Source organism: Trachinotus anak, unplaced genomic scaffold (assembly GCF_046630095.1).
Source record: "Trachinotus anak isolate AG129_WGS33_773 ecotype Australia unplaced genomic scaffold, CSIRO_AGI_Tana_v1 ptg000025l, whole genome shotgun sequence".
Classification (NCBI taxonomy): domain Eukaryota; kingdom Metazoa; phylum Chordata; class Actinopteri; order Carangiformes; family Carangidae; genus Trachinotus; species Trachinotus anak.
The window spans coordinates 6,651,407-6,669,893 of record NW_027273876.1 but is presented as its reverse complement, the minus strand read 5'-3'; the positions used below and the strand labels follow the sequence as shown (position 1 = coordinate 6,669,893).

The window sequence follows — 18,487 nt, the reverse complement described above, 5'->3', positions numbered from 1 at the left end:
CTCCCAGCACAGCTCAGTGAGTTAATCTGTCTGTGACTGTGTGATAATGATGTTGTGAGTTAGCAAACCTTGTATTTTCAATCAGGCAGTTTTTACTCAACAACCAACGTTCCACTTCTTCAAATAAATTCTTGACACTGAAGCTGGATTTCAACAAAACCTTTTTAATTTCACTGGTACTGTTTATAAAATCAGCGAGTCTGCTTTGTGAGTGTGTGTTAATACTAGTGTGGTGTAGTGTATGGTCTATGTGTGTGTGAATGTCAGATTGCTTGATAAGGCAACATGCAGTCATCGGTTTCCACTGACCTCAAAGTAAAAACACACAAACCTGCTTCACAACACACACACACACACACACACACTTTCCTGGCTGAACCCTATGTTAACACACACATAGGATATACACACACAGGGCCAAAAGCACCAATGTCCATCTATGTCGCTTTTCTTTTTCTTCAGCTCTGACATGACAAAGCAATTAAGACAACAAGGGTCACGCTGAACGACACTGAAATGCAAACTAGAAAACTGTGCAGATTTTAGGCAGTTTTGAAACAATTCAAAACTCTAGATTTGTACTTATTGTTTCCTTCAGTTCTGTTGAAGTGAATACACTAGTTTCCTGAATGCTGGCCAAAGGATACACACACACACACACACACACACACACACACACACACACACAACTAAATCAAGCTTTTCACCATTGATTGTCATGATGGCACCTAAAGTACAGTGCATCTGCTGAAATAATGAACCACAGGTTTGATGCGACCAAGTTTTTAGAACATTTTTACAGATCTGCACTGTTGTGCCAAGTTGAGTCCAGTGAAGTGTTAAAGACCCTGAAAACCAGTTTTCTCAGAGAGTGATGGTGCTCTACATGAACACAACTCTATGTCAAAGTTTCAAGAGATGCGGTCATTTCACAAGACAGATTTCTGTTTCTTTTTTCCTCTGAGGTCTTCTCACTCATTGGAAGGGGGCGGAGCTCAGTTGGAAATGCATAATGCAACATACCTCTGAGCACCAATCGGGATTGAGCAACATTTGAGTTGAAATCTGCTGCAGTTTGTAGGGTTTTTACTTGTTTACAACACCGTCAACAAAATGTGATCAAAGCCAACCATACACATCACTCACGTGATGTTTTGATGTTGATGATGGTTTGTCAAATGAATAGTCTCACAAAATCATTTCTTCAACAGTTTATTCTTTATTTGTCAGAAAAATCATTTTCCTTCTTATTCAAACCCTAAGAACATTTTTGCAGCACAGAGGAAATTTGATGACAACACTTGTACACAGAGGAGTGAAGCTTGTTCCAAACAGGCAGTTGTCTGAGTTGTGTGATGTTTCATGCTGCAGGACATGTACCTGAACGCTGGTGGTGTGACAGTGTCTTATTTCGAGTGGCTGAAGAATCTGAACCATGTCAGCTATGGAAGACTGACCTTCAAATATGAGAGGGACTCAAACTACCACCTGCTCAGTGAGTACAACACTGCTGTGTAATTCCTCTGTAACTTGCAGACAGACTTTAGTGAGCTAGTGTCATAAGACACAATCAGAAGATGCATCAACATTATGATTCCTTTGCATTTGATATTACATCTTTAACTCCTGTGACATCCTGTGATTTTAAAACCGTATGTAAACACCAGAACTATAAATTGTTAATAATGTAGGCTACAGTACATGACATGCAAATCAAAAAGGGAAAAAAATATGTAATTGATTTTACAACCCAGTCACCTATTCATAGCATGATCAGAAAAAACTTAAATTAGAAGTTATTTATTGTATAATGATCCATCTTTCTCTTTTTTCTAGTCTGTTTGAACTTAATGAACAGACAACCCAGGTTTAGTTATTTCTCCCTATTTGTTACATTTTATTTAGGGAGAGGACCATTGGGCTTGTTGAGCTCAACCTCATCAGGTTTTTATTCTGTTTCATTTTCAGAATCCTGTATTTGGGCCAGGACAATTGCGTTGAGCAGTTTTTGTATCATTTTTATTTTCTGCTGGCCCAATAGGTATTCGAAGGAATTTTCGAATTCTGCAAGGTTTTCATCTGTACCTTGTATCAAAATCTTTCCATTAGGGAAAATGCTCACAGTGCCTTTGCTGTCTCCGAGGGCAAGTTTGATTCTATCAGTCTTTTTCTCTGGCTGCGTCCCAGGATATTCATCCAGTATTGCAGCTTTCCAGTCATCTGTATTAAGAGTAAAGAAAATGAGGTTGCATCTTGTATTGTCACTTTTAGTGTCCTCAAAGAGAACATCTGGATTTAACATCAGAATCGCTTCTTTGTATCTTTTCTTGGCCTCAGGTCCCAGTCCTTCAGGGTATCGAATTCTTTGAGCACGCATCTATATTAAAACAAAAGAACCATAATTAATTGTAAATGAACATGCGAGTGATAAATGATACAACACGTTCAGTAGGCTTGTTTTGGTGTTGTACCTTGTATTTCTCTTGATGCTCTGGTTTTCTCACTGAGATGGTTGATACTCTGGTCCTACAGCTGCTTCCTGAAATCACAAGAAAAACCTCAGGTCAGGATTTGTCTTCAATGTAGACATATAAAGATGAACCTACTCATAATATATCAAGTCTATCTCTCCAGCTTCATTCTGTCCTCTGCAAAAACTTAAAGTTTAAAGTGACTCTTCTTCTACAGCAGCAAGTTTTTCACGTTGTTTCAGTACTTTGTGTTCTTTTACGAGATAGCACTATTAGTACAGCACATCTGGCTGTTGTACATCAGTAACAAGGCTAAATGCAAGACTAATTGGTTTTAATGTAGAAGAGAGAAACCATGAAATTAACAAAACAGTCAATAAAGATTTGAAGGACAGATAAATAGATGAATTCTTACCGAGTCTGTGGCAGTTCAGGCAGTGACGGTGATGTTTTGTAAATTTGGCGTCAGCTGATGTGAAATGTCTGAGCGAGGGAAAGGATGCTCTGGAAAACCTCTTTCCCTGTGTATTTATACCTTTTCTCCTGTTCACATACAGCCAATCATAAGATCGCACAATCATTTCCACCATGTACGGTAATTAAAAAAAAAAGAAGAATCAAGTCAAGTAGTGAAACTAGATGAACTAGATGGTCCCTCAGGGTGTGCCATCACTGGTATTTGTTATTGATTGGGAGACAAAGAGGCCCCTGATCTCTCATTAATTCCTCCCTTTCCTATTGTTTCTCTTGTAGTGTCTGTGCAGGAGAGTTTAGAGAGGAAGTTTGGCAAACAGGGAGGACCCATCCCCATCGTCCCGACCGCTGACTTCCAGGCCAGAGTTGCTGTGAGTAACACCTGCTGAGATGCACATATACAAGCACAGACTGGTGCTGATCAGAAACACACTGATGCTTTAGTGAGTTTGATTTGTATCAGGTCTGCAATGGTACGTTCTGCCACGAGGAAACAGCCATATCCTTGTTCTATAAAATCCAACACTGTTGAAAGGTCTCTCCCTCTCCCACCTTTTCAGCTGTTATGTTACTGAACTAACTGTCAGCCATGTTACTTAAAGCATTACAACCTGAAGACAGTCATAAACTCTGCAGCCCGTACATCAAAGAGTACAGAAGAGAGCACTTGGAGGTTTGGGCCTCACTCTCAGAGTGGTACCAGAGAATGTGCCTGTTAGTGTTAATTATTGTTTTGCATTTTAATTTGAATGTTATTGTCAACAGGTCACTTCTTATTTCTGGTAATGTCATGATGCAATGTGGGAATGAGCTGATCATTTTATTTGTTAGTGTGAAAATGATGCATGTATAGCACCAACACAGTAAGTAACGTGAAACACTTGATTTCATGAGTTATCATCTTCATGTAGCCGACAGCCTATTGTTTTACTTTCACATGGTACCCAAACATCACATGCTGTTGTCCTGAGAGTTGCACAAAACACAGTGATTTAAAACTGTAAATACTAGAAATACTTCATACATTTAGAATCAAGGAGGTAATACCACACACCCAGCACTAACAGATGCTGGCTCTTTGCGTGTGTTTTTAAAACAAGTCTTTGTACGGGACGACGTTCCTACATTTTGTCACACAAAGGCAGTGTCATGAGAGATTTGATGAGTGACAGCAAATAACAAAATGCTAACAAAAGATAATCGTCTATCACAAGTTACCACGACCAAGTTGTGCTAGCATTGAGTTTGCAAACGTGAAAAAGTAAAAGGAAGCAGCAAAGCTAATGTTTGTTGTTGCTAATAATGACACATTTTCTTTTGGTGATCGCTGGACGCATGTGTGACCCTCGTGTTGTGACTGTTTCAGTTGTCACCACTACAGATGCCTTATTTCAGAAAGCGGTCTGCTCTATTAGGGAGCAGTTTAACTTTAATCAAAGGGATTTAGATTTAACTTCATGTTAATAAGAGAATAGTAATAGCAGGGAGGGGGCGAGGTGTCACTGTGACCGCCCGTCCCCTGGTCGAATTTTCCTCAGTTTTAACCGTCCAGTTCCTCAACTCGTTTTGGAGGAAATTACTTTTTATTTTTATTTTATTCATTTTGTGGAAACCAATAAAATGTTCAGAAAAAGATACAACAGTGTGTCACATGAGTTTATTTTCTTACTGTCACAAACTGGGTGGACTGTAAAAGTGGTTAAATCGTGTGTTTGATAGTTTGTGCAACGTCTCTGTTAACCAGGAAATTAAACCGAACAAATATCAACTGAGCTGTTTCTTGGTACTTGCTGTCAAACAACCAGTGGAGACTAACAAGTCGGTCCGGCTCATAATCTTCTATAAAACCACAACATGTCATCTGCATACACTTTACCCTTCTCTGCAGATTAAACAAATGAGGTGGAATTGATGCTATTTGGGAGGGACCTGCTGCACCCATGTCTTCACACCTTCACACTACACACTTTCACTTTTAGTACACATGTTCAGACATGTATGATCAGCATAGTCTAACCTTGGGATTTATTTGAGAAAATGGCTTGATGGTGCTCACTGAAGACAAAGCTCATGTTCAGCAAAGAACAAAGTCTGGATTTTGTAATCTGAATGAACATGTTAGAAAATCTGTCAGATCCACTGATTTATCAGGTAAAAGCTTTGAGCGAGGCTGGATTACAAACAAAGCAAAGACTCAGGAACACCAATGGCCCCAGGCATCACTTTGTGCGTTGATCAGTTGCCAGTTTGATTTGTAAAGCATGATATAACCTGTAATCATAAGAAGGGCCTGAAGGTGCCTCCTGTGTCTTTATCTAACCCTGAAGCCTGGTTCTGTTGAACGGCCTTTTATTAAAGGCGAGTTTTAATAGCTTAATATCGGTATTTTGATATTGATGTTTACATTTTGCTTCAGTGCTGTAACTGACACAGTTGATGCCTTGTTGAGAGTTACAGGAGAAGACTGACAGCTGTCTCATGTCTGTGCATTAAGTATTGATCTCACTCTGGCAGCTCATTAGCTTAGCTAAGCTTAGCTTAAAGACTGGAGACGCTAACCAACACATCTAAAGCTCAGTTATCAACTCCAGGTTGCTCTGTCTTGGAGTCACGTACTTGAGGTTGAGGAGACAACCAGTGCAGACACTGCACAGAAGTACTGGGCGGATGGATAAACTGTTGTTTGTCAAGATATAGTCCCTGCATGTAGCTCCCCCTACACCAGTTATTGTCAGTTTTATTTTTATTTTTGTGTCCAGTTTAAACAAATGAGATACAAAATGCTCATGAGTGATCTTTAGAGATGCTGGTAGGTGCATTGTTTAGCTTTGGGCAGAGCCAGGCTAGCTGTGTCCATCTGTTTACGGTATTTATGCTAAGCTAAGTTAGCCACCTCCCAGCACAGCTCAGTGAGTTAATCTGTCTGTGACTGTGTGATAATGATGTTGTGAGTTAGCAAACCTTGTATTTTCAATCAGGCAGTTTTTACTCAACAACCAACGATCCACTTCTTCAAATAAATTCTTGACACTGAAGCTGGATTTCAACAAAACCTTTTTAATTTCACTGGTACTGTTTATAAAATCAGCGAGTCTGCTTTGTGAGTGTGTGTTAATACTAGTGTGGTGTAGTGTATGGTCTATGTGTGTGTGAATGTCAGATTGCTTGATAAGGCAACATGCAGTCATCGGTTTCCACTGACCTCAAAGTAAAAACACACAAACCTGCTTCACAACACACACACACACACACACACACTTTCCTGGCTGAACCCTATGTTAACACACACATAGGATATACACACACAGGGCCAAAAGCACCAATGTCCATCTATGTCGCTTTTCTTTTTCTTCAGCTCTGACATGACAAAGCAATTAAGACAACAAGGGTCACGCTGAACGACACTGAAATGCAAACTAGAAAACTGTGCAGATTTTAGGCAGTTTTGAAACAATTCAAAACTCTAGATTTGTACTTATTGTTTCCTTCAGTTCTGTTGAAGTGAATACACTAGTTTCCTGAATGCTGGCCAAAGGATACACACACACACACACACACACACACACACACACACACACACAACTAAATCAAGCTTTTCACCATTGATTGTCATGATGGCACCTAAAGTACAGTGCATCTGCTGAAATAATGAACCACAGGTTTGATGCGACCAAGTTTTTAGAACATTTTTACAGATCTGCACTGTTGTGCCAAGTTGAGTCCAGTGAAGTGTTAAAGACCCTGAAAACCAGTTTTCTCAGAGAGTGATGGTGCTCTACATGAACACAACTCTATGTCAAAGTTTCAAGAGATGCGGTCATTTCACAAGACAGATTTCTGTTTCTTTTTTCCTCTGAGGTCTTCTCACTCATTGGAAGGGGGCGGAGCTCAGTTGGAAATGCATAATGCAACATACCTCTGAGCACCAATCGGGATTGAGCAACATTTGAGTTGAAATCTGCTGCAGTTTGTAGGGTTTTTACTTGTTTACAACACCGTCAACAAAATGTGATCAAAGCCAACCATACACATCACTCACGTGATGTTTTGATGTTGATGATGGTTTGTCAAATGAATAGTCTCACAAAATCATTTCTTCAACAGTTTATTCTTTATTTGTCAGAAAAATCATTTTCCTTCTTATTCAAACCCTAAGAACATTTTTGCAGCACAGAGGAAATTTGATGACAACACTTGTACACAGAGGAGTGAAGCTTGTTCCAAACAGGCAGTTGTCTGAGTTGTGTGATGTTTCATGCTGCAGGACATGTACCTGAACGCTGGTGGTGTGACAGTGTCTTATTTCGAGTGGCTGAAGAATCTGAACCATGTCAGCTATGGAAGACTGACCTTCAAATATGAGAGGGACTCAAACTACCACCTGCTCAGTGAGTACAACACTGCTGTGTAATTCCTCTGTAACTTGCAGACAGACTTTAGTGAGCTAGTGTCATAAGACACAATCAGAAGATGCATCAACATTATGATTCCTTTGCATTTGATATTACATCTTTAACTCCTGTGACATCCTGTGATTTTAAAACCGTATGTAAACACCAGAACTATAAATTGTTAATAATGTAGGCTACAGTACATGACATGCAAATCAAAAAGGGAAAAAAATATGTAATTGATTTTACAACCCAGTCACCTATTCATAGCATGATCAGAAAAAACTTAAATTAGAAGTTATTTATTGTATAATGATCCATCTTTCTCTTTTTTCTAGTCTGTTTGAACTTAATGAACAGACAACCCAGGTTTAGTTATTTCTCCCTATTTGTTACATTTTATTTAGGGAGAGGACCATTGGGCTTGTTGAGCTCAACCTCATCAGGTTTTTATTCTGTTTCATTTTCAGAATCCTGTATTTGGGCCAGGACAATTGCGTTGAGCAGTTTTTGTATCATTTTTATTTTCTGCTGGCCCAATAGGTATTCGAAGGAATTTTCGAATTCTGCAAGGTTTTCATCTGTACCTTGTATCAAAATCTTTCCATTAGGGAAAATGCTCACAGTGCCTTTGCTGTCTCCGAGGGCAAGTTTGATTCTATCAGTCTTTTTCTCTGGCTGCGTCCCAGGATATTCATCCAGTATTGCAGCTTTCCAGTCATCTGTATTAAGAGTAAAGAAAATGAGGTTGCATCTTGTATTGTCACTTTTAGTGTCCTCAAAGAGAACATCTGGATTTAACATCAGAATCGCTTCTTTGTATCTTTTCTTGGCCTCAGGTCCCAGTCCTTCAGGGTATCGAATTCTTTGAGCACGCATCTATATTAAAACAAAAGAACCATAATTAATTGTAAATGAACATGCGAGTGATAAATGATACAACACGTTCAGTAGGCTTGTTTTGGTGTTGTACCTTGTATTTCTCTTGATGCTCTGGTTTTCTCACTGAGATGGTTGATACTCTGGTCCTACAGCTGCTTCCTGAAATCACAAGAAAAACCTCAGGTCAGGATTTGTCTTCAATGTAGACATATAAAGATGAACCTACTCATAATATATCAAGTCTATCTCTCCAGCTTCATTCTGTCCTCTGCAAAAACTTAAAGTTTAAAGTGACTCTTCTTCTACAGCAGCAAGTTTTTCACGTTGTTTCAGTACTTTGTGTTCTTTTACGAGATAGCACTATTAGTACAGCACATCTGGCTGTTGTACATCAGTAACAAGGCTAAATGCAAGACTAATTGGTTTTAATGTAGAAGAGAGAAACCATGAAATTAACAAAACAGTCAATAAAGATTTGAAGGACAGATAAATAGATGAATTCTTACCGAGTCTGTGGCAGTTCAGGCAGTGACGGTGATGTTTTGTAAATTTGGCGTCAGCTGATGTGAAATGTCTGAGCGAGGGAAAGGATGCTCTGGAAAACCTCTTTCCCTGTGTATTTATACCTTTTCTCCTGTTCACATACAGCCAATCATAAGATCGCACAATCATTTCCACCATGTACGGTAATTAAAAAAAAAAGAAGAATCAAGTCAAGTAGTGAAACTAGATGAACTAGATGGTCCCTCAGGGTGTGCCATCACTGGTATTTGTTATTGATTGGGAGACAAAGAGGCCCCTGATCTCTCATTAATTCCTCCCTTTCCTATTGTTTCTCTTGTAGTGTCTGTGCAGGAGAGTTTAGAGAGGAAGTTTGGCAAACAGGGAGGACCCATCCCCATCGTCCCGACCGCTGACTTCCAGGCCAGAGTTGCTGTGAGTAACACCTGCTGAGATGCACATATACAAGCACAGACTGGTGCTGATCAGAAACACACTGATGCTTTAGTGAGTTTGATTTGTATCAGGTCTTCACTGGTACGTTCTGCCACGAGGAAACAGCCATATCCTTGTTCTATAAAATCCAACACTGTTGAAAGGTCTCTCCCTCTCCCACCTTTTCAGCTGTTATGTTACTGAACTAACTGTCAGCCATGTTACTTAAAGCATTACAACCTGAAGACAGTCATAAACTCTGCAGCTCGTATGTCAAAGAGTACAGAAGAGAGCACTTGGAGGTTTGGGCCTCACTCTCAGAGTGGTACCAGAGAATGTGCCTGTTAGTGTTAATTATTGTTTTGCATTTTAATTTGAATGTTATTGTCAACAGGTCACTTCTTATTTCTGGTAATGTCATGATGCAATGTGGGAATGAGCTGATCATTTTATTTGTTAGTGTGAAAATGATGCATGTATAGCACCAACACAGTAAGTAACGTGAAACACTTGATTTCATGAGTTATCATCTTCATGTAGCCGACAGCCTATTGTTTGACTTTCACATGGTACCCAAACATCACATGCTGTTGTCCTGAGAGCTGCACAAAACACAGGGATTTAAAACTGTAAATACTAGAAATACTTCATACATTTAGAATCAAGGAGGTAACACCACACACCCAGCACGAACAGATGCTGGCTCTTTGCGTGTGTTTTTAAAACAAGTCTTTGTACGGGACGACGTTCCTACATTTTGTCACACAAAGGCAGTGTCATGAGAGATTTGATGAGTGACAGCAAATAACAAAATGCTAACAAAAGATAATCGTCTATCACAAGTTACCACGACCAAGTTGTGCTAGCATTGAGTTTGCAAACGTGAAAAAGTAAAAGGAAGCAGCAAAGCTAATGTTTGTTGTTGCTAATAATGACACATTTTCTTTTGGTGATCGCTGGACGCATGTGTGACCCTCGTGTTGTGACTGTTTCAGTTGTCACCACTACAGATGCCTTATTTCAGAAAGCGGTCTGCTCTATTAGGGAGCAGTTTAACTTTAATCAAAGGGATTTAGATTTAACTTCATGTTAATAAGAGAATAGTAATAGCAGGGAGGGGGCGAGGTGTCACTGTGACCGCCCGTTCCCTGGTCGAATTTTCCTCAGTTTTAACCGTCCAGTTCCTCAACTCGTTTTGGAGGAAATTACTTTTTATTTTTATTTTATTCATTTTGTGGAAACCAATAAAATGTTCAGAAAAAGATACAACAGTGTGTCACATGAGTTTATTTTCTTACTGTCACAAACTGGGTGGACTGTAAAAGTGGTTAAATCGTGTGTTTGATAGTTTGTGCAACGTCTCTGTTAACCAGGAAATTAAACCGAACAAATATCAACTGAGCTGTTTCTTGGTACTTGCTGTCAAACAACCAGTGGAGACTAACAAGTCGGTCCGGCTCATAATCTTCTATAAAACCACAACATGTCATCTGCATACACTTTACCCTTCTCTGCAGATTAAACAAATGAGGTGGAATTGATGCTATTTGGGAGGGACCTGCTGCACCCATGTCTTCACACCTTCACACTACACACTTTCACTTTTAGTACACATGTTCAGACATGTATGATCAGCATAGTCTAACCTTGGGATTTATTTGAGAAAATGGCTTGATGGTGCTCACTGAAGACAAAGCTCATGTTCAGCAAAGAACAAAGTCTGGATTTTGTAATCTGAATGAACATGTTAGAAAATCTGTCAGATCCACTGATTTATCAGGTAAAAGCTTTGAGCGAGGCTGGATTACAAACAAAGCAAAGACTCAGGAACACCAATGGCCCCAGGCATCACTTTGTGCGTTGATCAGTTGCCAGTTTGATTTGTAAAGCATGATATAACCTGTAATCATAAGAAGGGCCTGAAGGTGCCTCCTGTGTCTTTATCTAACCCTGAAGCCTGGTTCTGTTGAACGGCCTTTTATTAAAGGCGAGTTTTAATAGCTTAATATCGGTATTTTGATATTGATGTTTACATTTTGCTTCAGTGCTGTAACTGACACAGTTGATGCCTTGTTGAGAGTTACAGGAGAAGACTGACAGCTGTCTCATGTCTGTGCATTAAGTATTGATCTCACTCTGGCAGCTCATTAGCTTAGCTAAGCTTAGCTTAAAGACTGGAGACGCTAACCAACACATCTAAAGCTCAGTTATCAACTCCAGGTTGCTCTGTCTTGGAGTCACGTACTTGAGGTTGAGGAGACAACCAGTGGAGACACTGCACAGAAGTACTGGGCGGATGGATAAACTGTTGTTTGTCAAGATATAGTCCCTGCATGTAGCTCCCCCTACACCAGTTATTGTCAGTTTTATTTTTATTTTTGTGTCCAGTTTAAACAAATGAGATACAAAATGCTCATGAGTGATCTTTAGAGATGCTGGTAGGTGCATTGTTTAGCTTTGGGCAGAGCCAGGCTAGCTGTGTCCATCTGTTTACGGTATTTATGCTAAGCTAAGTTAGCCACCTCCCAGCACAGCTCAGTGAGTTAATCTGTCTGTGACTGTGTGATAATGATGTTGTGAGTTAGCAAACCTTGTATTTTCAATCAGGCAGTTTTTACTCAACAACCAACGATCCACTTCTTCAAATAAATTCTTGACACTGAAGCTGGATTTCAACAAAACCTTTTTAATTTCACTGGTACTGTTTATAAAATCAGCGAGTCTGCTTTGTGAGTGTGTGTTAATACTAGTGTGGTGTAGTGTATGGTCTATGTGTGTGTGAATGTCAGATTGCTTGATAAGGCAACATGCAGTCATCGGTTTCCACTGACCTCAAAGTAAAAACACACAAACCTGCTTCACAACACACACACACACACACACACACTTTCCTGGCTGAACCCTATGTTAACACACACATAGGATATACACACACAGGGCCAAAAGCACCAATGTCCATCTATGTCGCTTTTCTTTTTCTTCAGCTCTGACATGACAAAGCAATTAAGACAACAAGGGTCACGCTGAACGACACTGAAATGCAAACTAGAAAACTGTGCAGATTTTAGGCAGTTTTGAAACAATTCAAAACTCTAGATTTGTACTTATTGTTTCCTTCAGTTCTGTTGAAGTGAATACACTAGTTTCCTGAATGCTGGCCAAAGGATACACACACACACACACACACACACACACACACACACACACACAACTAAATCAAGCTTTTCACCATTGATTGTCATGATGGCACCTAAAGTACAGTGCATCTGCTGAAATAATGAACCACAGGTTTGATGCGACCAAGTTTTTAGAACATTTTTACAGATCTGCACTGTTGTGCCAAGTTGAGTCCAGTGAAGTGTTAAAGACCCTGAAAACCAGTTTTCTCAGAGAGTGATGGTGCTCTACATGAACACAACTCTATGTCAAAGTTTCAAGAGATGCGGTCATTTCACAAGACAGATTTCTGTTTCTTTTTTCCTCTGAGGTCTTCTCACTCATTGGAAGGGGGCGGAGCTCAGTTGGAAATGCATAATGCAACATACCTCTGAGCACCAATCGGGATTGAGCAACATTTGAGTTGAAATCTGCTGCAGTTTGTAGGGTTTTTACTTGTTTACAACACCGTCAACAAAATGTGATCAAAGCCAACCATACACATCACTCACGTGATGTTTTGATGTTGATGATGGTTTGTCAAATGAATAGTCTCACAAAATCATTTCTTCAACAGTTTATTCTTTATTTGTCAGAAAAATCATTTTCCTTCTTATTCAAACCCTAAGAACATTTTTGCAGCACAGAGGAAATTTGATGACAACACTTGTACACAGAGGAGTGAAGCTTGTTCCAAACAGGCAGTTGTCTGAGTTGTGTGATGTTTCATGCTGCAGGACATGTACCTGAACGCTGGTGGTGTGACAGTGTCTTATTTCGAGTGGCTGAAGAATCTGAACCATGTCAGCTATGGAAGACTGACCTTCAAATATGAGAGGGACTCAAACTACCACCTGCTCAGTGAGTACAACACTGCTGTGTAATTCCTCTGTAACTTGCAGACAGACTTTAGTGAGCTAGTGTCATAAGACACAATCAGAAGATGCATCAACATTATGATTCCTTTGCATTTGATATTACATCTTTAACTCCTGTGACATCCTGTGATTTTAAAACCGTATGTAAACACCAGAACTATAAATTGTTAATAATGTAGGCTACAGTACATGACATGCAAATCAAAAAGGGAAAAAAATATGTAATTGATTTTACAACCCAGTCACCTATTCATAGCATGATCAGAAAAAACTTAAATTAGAAGTTATTTATTGTATAATGATCCATCTTTCTCTTTTTTCTAGTCTGTTTGAACTTAATGAACAGACAACCCAGGTTTAGTTATTTCTCCCTATTTGTTACATTTTATTTAGGGAGAGGACCATTGGGCTTGTTGAGCTCAACCTCATCAGGTTTTTATTCTGTTTCATTTTCAGAATCCTGTATTTGGGCCAGGACAATTGCGTTGAGCAGTTTTTGTATCATTTTTATTTTCTGCTGGCCCAATAGGTATTCGAAGGAATTTTCGAATTCTGCAAGGTTTTCATCTGTACCTTGTATCAAAATCTTTCCATTAGGGAAAATGCTCACAGTGCCTTTGCTGTCTCCGAGGGCAAGTTTGATTCTATCAGTCTTTTTCTCTGGCTGCGTCCCAGGATATTCATCCAGTATTGCAGCTTTCCAGTCATCTGTATTAAGAGTAAAGAAAATGAGGTTGCATCTTGTATTGTCACTTTTAGTGTCCTCAAAGAGAACATCTGGATTTAACATCAGAATCGCTTCTTTGTATCTTTTCTTGGCCTCAGGTCCCAGTCCTTCAGGGTATCGAATTCTTTGAGCACGCATCTATATTAAAACAAAAGAACCATAATTAATTGTAAATGAACATGCGAGTGATAAATGATACAACACGTTCAGTAGGCTTGTTTTGGTGTTGTACCTTGTATTTCTCTTGATGCTCTGGTTTTCTCACTGAGATGGTTGATACTCTGGTCCTACAGCTGCTTCCTGAAATCACAAGAAAAACCTCAGGTCAGGATTTGTCTTCAATGTAGACATATAAAGATGAACCTACTCATAATATATCAAGTCTATCTCTCCAGCTTCATTCTGTCCTCTGCAAAAACTTAAAGTTTAAAGTGACTCTTCTTCTACAGCAGCAAGTTTTTCACGTTGTTTCAGTACTTTGTGTTCTTTTACGAGATAGCACTATTAGTACAGCACATCTGGCTGTTGTACATCAGTAACAAGGCTAAATGCAAGACTAATTGGTTTTAATGTAGAAGAGAGAAACCATGAAATTAACAAAACAGTCAATAAAGATTTGAAGGACAGATAAATAGATGAATTCTTACCGAGTCTGTGGCAGTTCAGGCAGTGACGGTGATGTTTTGTAAATTTGGCGTCAGCTGATGTGAAATGTCTGAGCGAGGGAAAGGATGCTCTGGAAAACCTCTTTCCCTGTGTATTTATACCTTTTCTCCTGTTCACATACAGCCAATCATAAGATCGCACAATCATTTCCACCATGTACGGTAATTAAAAAAAAAAGAAGAATCAAGTCAAGTAGTGAAACTAGATGAACTAGATGGTCCCTCAGGGTGTGCCATCACTGGTATTTGTTATTGATTGGGAGACAAAGAGGCCCCTGATCTCTCATTAATTCCTCCCTTTCCTATTGTTTCTCTTGTAGTGTCTGTGCAGGAGAGTTTAGAGAGGAAGTTTGGCAAACAGGGAGGACCCATCCCCATCGTCCCGACCGCTGACTTCCAGGCCAGAGTTGCTGTGAGTAACACCTGCTGAGATGCACATATACAAGCACAGACTGGTGCTGATCAGAAACACACTGATGCTTTAGTGAGTTTGATTTGTATCAGGTCTTCACTGGTACGTTCTGCCACGAGGAAACAGCCATATCCTTGTTCTATAAAATCCAACACTGTTGAAAGGTCTCTCCCTCTCCCACCTTTTCAGCTGTTATGTTACTGAACTAACTGTCAGCCATGTTACTTAAAGCATTACAACCTGAAGACAGTCATAAACTCTGCAGCTCGTATGTCAAAGAGTACAGAAGAGAGCACTTGGAGGTTTGGGCCTCACTCTCAGAGTGGTACCAGAGAATGTGCCTGTTAGTGTTAATTATTGTTTTGCATTTTAATTTGAATGTTATTGTCAACAGGTCACTTCTTATTTCTGGTAATGTCATGATGCAATGTGGGAATGAGCTGATCATTTTATTTGTTAGTGTGAAAATGATGCATGTATAGCACCAACACAGTAAGTAACGTGAAACACTTGATTTCATGAGTTATCATCTTCATGTAGCCGACAGCCTATTGTTTTACTTTCACATGGTACCCAAACATCACATGCTGTTGTCCTGAGAGTTGCACAAAACACAGTGATTTAAAACTGTAAATACTAGAAATACTTCATACATTTAGAATCAAGGAGGTAACACCACACACCCAGCACTAACAGATGCTGGCTCTTTGCGTGTGTTTTTAAAACAAGTCTTTGTACGGGACGACGTTCCTACATTTTGTCACACAAAGGCAGTGTCATGAGAGATTTGATGAGTGACAGCAAATAACAAAATGCTAACAAAAGATAATCGTCTATCACAAGTTACCACGACCAAGTTGTGCTAGCATTGAGTTTGCAAACGTGAAAAAGTAAAAGGAAGCAGCAAAGCTAATGTTTGTTGTTGCTAATAATGACACATTTTCTTTTGGTGATCGCTGGACGCATGTGTGACCCTCGTGTTGTGACTGTTTCAGTTGTCACCACTACAGATGCCTTATTTCAGAAAGCGGTCTGCTCTATTAGGGAGCAGTTTAACTTTAATCAAAGGGATTTAGATTTAACTTCATGTTAATAAGAGAATAGTAATAGCAGGGAGGGGGCGAGGTGTCACTGTGACCGCCCGTTCCCTGGTCGAATTTTCCTCAGTTTTAACCGTCCAGTTCCTCAACTCGTTTTGGAGGAAATTACTTTTTATTTTTATTTTATTCATTTTGTGGAAACCAATAAAATGTTCAGAAAAAGATACAACAGTGTGTCACATGAGTTTATTTTCTTACTGTCACAAACTGGGTGGACTGTAAAAGTGGTTAAATCGTGTGTTTGATAGTTTGTGCAACGTCTCTGTTAACCAGGAAATTAAACCGAACAAATATCAACTGAGCTGTTTCTTGGTACTTGCTGTCAAACAACCAGTGGAGACTAACAAGTCGGTCCGGCTCATAATCTTCTATAAAACCACAACATGTCATCTGCATACACTTTACCCTTCTCTGCAGATTAAACAAATGAGGTGGAATTGATGCTATTTGGGAGGGACCTGCTGCACCCATGTCTTCACACCTTCACACTACACACTTTCACTTTTAGTACACATGTTCAGACATGTATGATCAGCATAGTCTAACCTTGGGATTTATTTGAGAAAATGGCTTGATGGTGCTCACTGAAGACAAAGCTCATGTTCAGCAAAGAACAAAGTCTGGATTTTGTAATCTGAATGAACATGTTAGAAAATCTGTCAGATCCACTGATTTATCAGGTAAAAGCTTTGAGCGAGGCTGGATTACAAACAAAGCAAAGACTCAGGAACACCAATGGCCCCAGGCATCACTTTGTGCGTTGATCAGTTGCCAGTTTGATTTGTAAAGCATGATATAACCTGTAATCATAAGAAGGGCCTGAAGGTGCCTCCTGTGTCTTTATCTAACCCTGAAGCCTGGTTCTGTTGAACGGCCTTTTATTAAAGGCGAGTTTTAATAGCTTAATATCGGTATTTTGATATTGATGTTTACATTTTGCTTCAGTGCTGTAACTGACACAGTTGATGCCTTGTTGAGAGTTACAGGAGAAGACTGACAGCTGTCTCATGTCTGTGCATTAAGTATTGATCTCACTCTGGCAGCTCATTAGCTTAGCTAAGCTTAGCTTAAAGACTGGAGACGCTAACCAACACATCTAAAGCTCAGTTATCAACTCCAGGTTGCTCTGTCTTGGAGTCACGTACTTGAGGTTGAGGAGACAACCAGTGGAGACACTGCACAGAAGTACTGGGCGGATGGATAAACTGTTGTTTGTCAAGATATAGTCCCTGCATGTAGCTCCCCCTACACCAGTTATTGTCAGTTTTATTTTTATTTTTGTGTCCAGTTTAAACAAATGAGATACAAAATGCTCATGAGTGATCTTTAGAGATGCTGGTAGGTGCATTGTTTAGCTTTGGGCAGAGCCAGGCTAGCTGTGTCCATCTGTTTACGGTATTTATGCTAAGCTAAGTTAGCCACCTCCCAGCACAGCTCAGTGAGTTAATCTGTCTGTGACTGTGTGATAATGATGTTGTGAGTTAGCAAACCTTGTATTTTCAATCAGGCAGTTTTTACTCAACAACCAACGATCCACTTCTTCAAATAAATTCTTGACACTGAAGCTGGATTTCAACAAAACCTTTTTAATTTCACTGGTACTGTTTATAAAATCAGCGAGTCTGCTTTGTGAGTGTGTGTTAATACTAGTGTGGTGTAGTGTATGGTCTATGTGTGTGTGAATGTCAGATTGCTTGATAAGGCAACATGCAGTCATCGGTTTCCACTGACCTCAAAGTAAAAACACACAAACCTGCTTCACAACACACACACACACACACACACACTTTCCTGGCTGAACCCTATGTTAACACACACATAGGATATACACACACAGGGCCAAAAGCACCAATGTCCATCTATGTCGCTTTTCTTTTTCTTCAGCTCTGACATGACAAAGCAATTAAGACAACAAGGGTCACGCTGAACGACACTGAAATGCAAACTAGAAAACTGTGCAGATTTTAGGCAGTTTTGAAACAATTCAAAACTCTAGATTTGTACTTATTGTTTCCTTCAGTTCTGTTGAAGTGAATACACTAGTTTCCTGAATGCTGGCCAAAGGATACACACACACACACACACACACACACACACACACACACACACAACTAAATCAAGCTTTTCACCATTGATTGTCATGATGGCACCTAAAGTACAGTGCATCTGCTGAAATAATGAACCGCAGGTTTGATGCCACCAAGTTTTTAGAACATTTTTACAGATCTGCACTGTTGTGCCAAGTTGAGTCCAGTGAAGTGTTAAAGACCCTGAAAACCAGTTTTCTCAGAGAGTGATGGTGCTCTACATGAACACAACTCTATGTCAAAGTTTCAAGAGATGCGGTCATTTCACAAGACAGATTTCTGTTTCTTTTTTCCTCTGAGGTCTTCTC

General features: G+C 39.6%; 4 long non-coding RNA genes across 4 annotated transcripts; 1 reads left to right on the top strand and 3 right to left on the bottom strand.

Annotated features, from left to right (window-relative positions):
• Positions 1-1,177: 1,177 nt before the first annotated feature.
• LOC139609090 (uncharacterized) lies at positions 1,178-4,247 on the top strand. The gene is made up of 3 exons (XR_011685154.1): positions 1,178-1,495; positions 3,225-3,869; positions 4,102-4,247. It is a non-coding gene; the product is annotated as an uncharacterized lncRNA (long non-coding RNA).
• On the bottom strand, positions 1,197-3,040 carry LOC139609089 (uncharacterized). The gene is made up of 3 exons (XR_011685153.1): positions 2,887-3,040; positions 2,472-2,539; positions 1,197-2,377 (listed from the first exon to the last, which is right to left on the bottom strand). It is a non-coding gene; the product is annotated as an uncharacterized lncRNA (long non-coding RNA).
• A 2,787-nt stretch (positions 4,248-7,034) lies between the features above and the next one.
• Positions 7,035-8,878, bottom strand: LOC139609023 (uncharacterized). The gene is made up of 3 exons (XR_011685136.1): positions 8,725-8,878; positions 8,310-8,377; positions 7,035-8,215 (listed from the first exon to the last, which is right to left on the bottom strand). It is a non-coding gene; the product is annotated as an uncharacterized lncRNA (long non-coding RNA).
• A 3,994-nt stretch (positions 8,879-12,872) lies between these two features.
• Positions 12,873-14,716, bottom strand: LOC139609021 (uncharacterized). Its single transcript, XR_011685135.1, has 3 exons — positions 14,563-14,716; positions 14,148-14,215; positions 12,873-14,053 (listed from the first exon to the last, which is right to left on the bottom strand). It is a non-coding gene; the product is annotated as an uncharacterized lncRNA (long non-coding RNA).
• Positions 14,717-18,487: the final 3,771 nt, after the last annotated feature.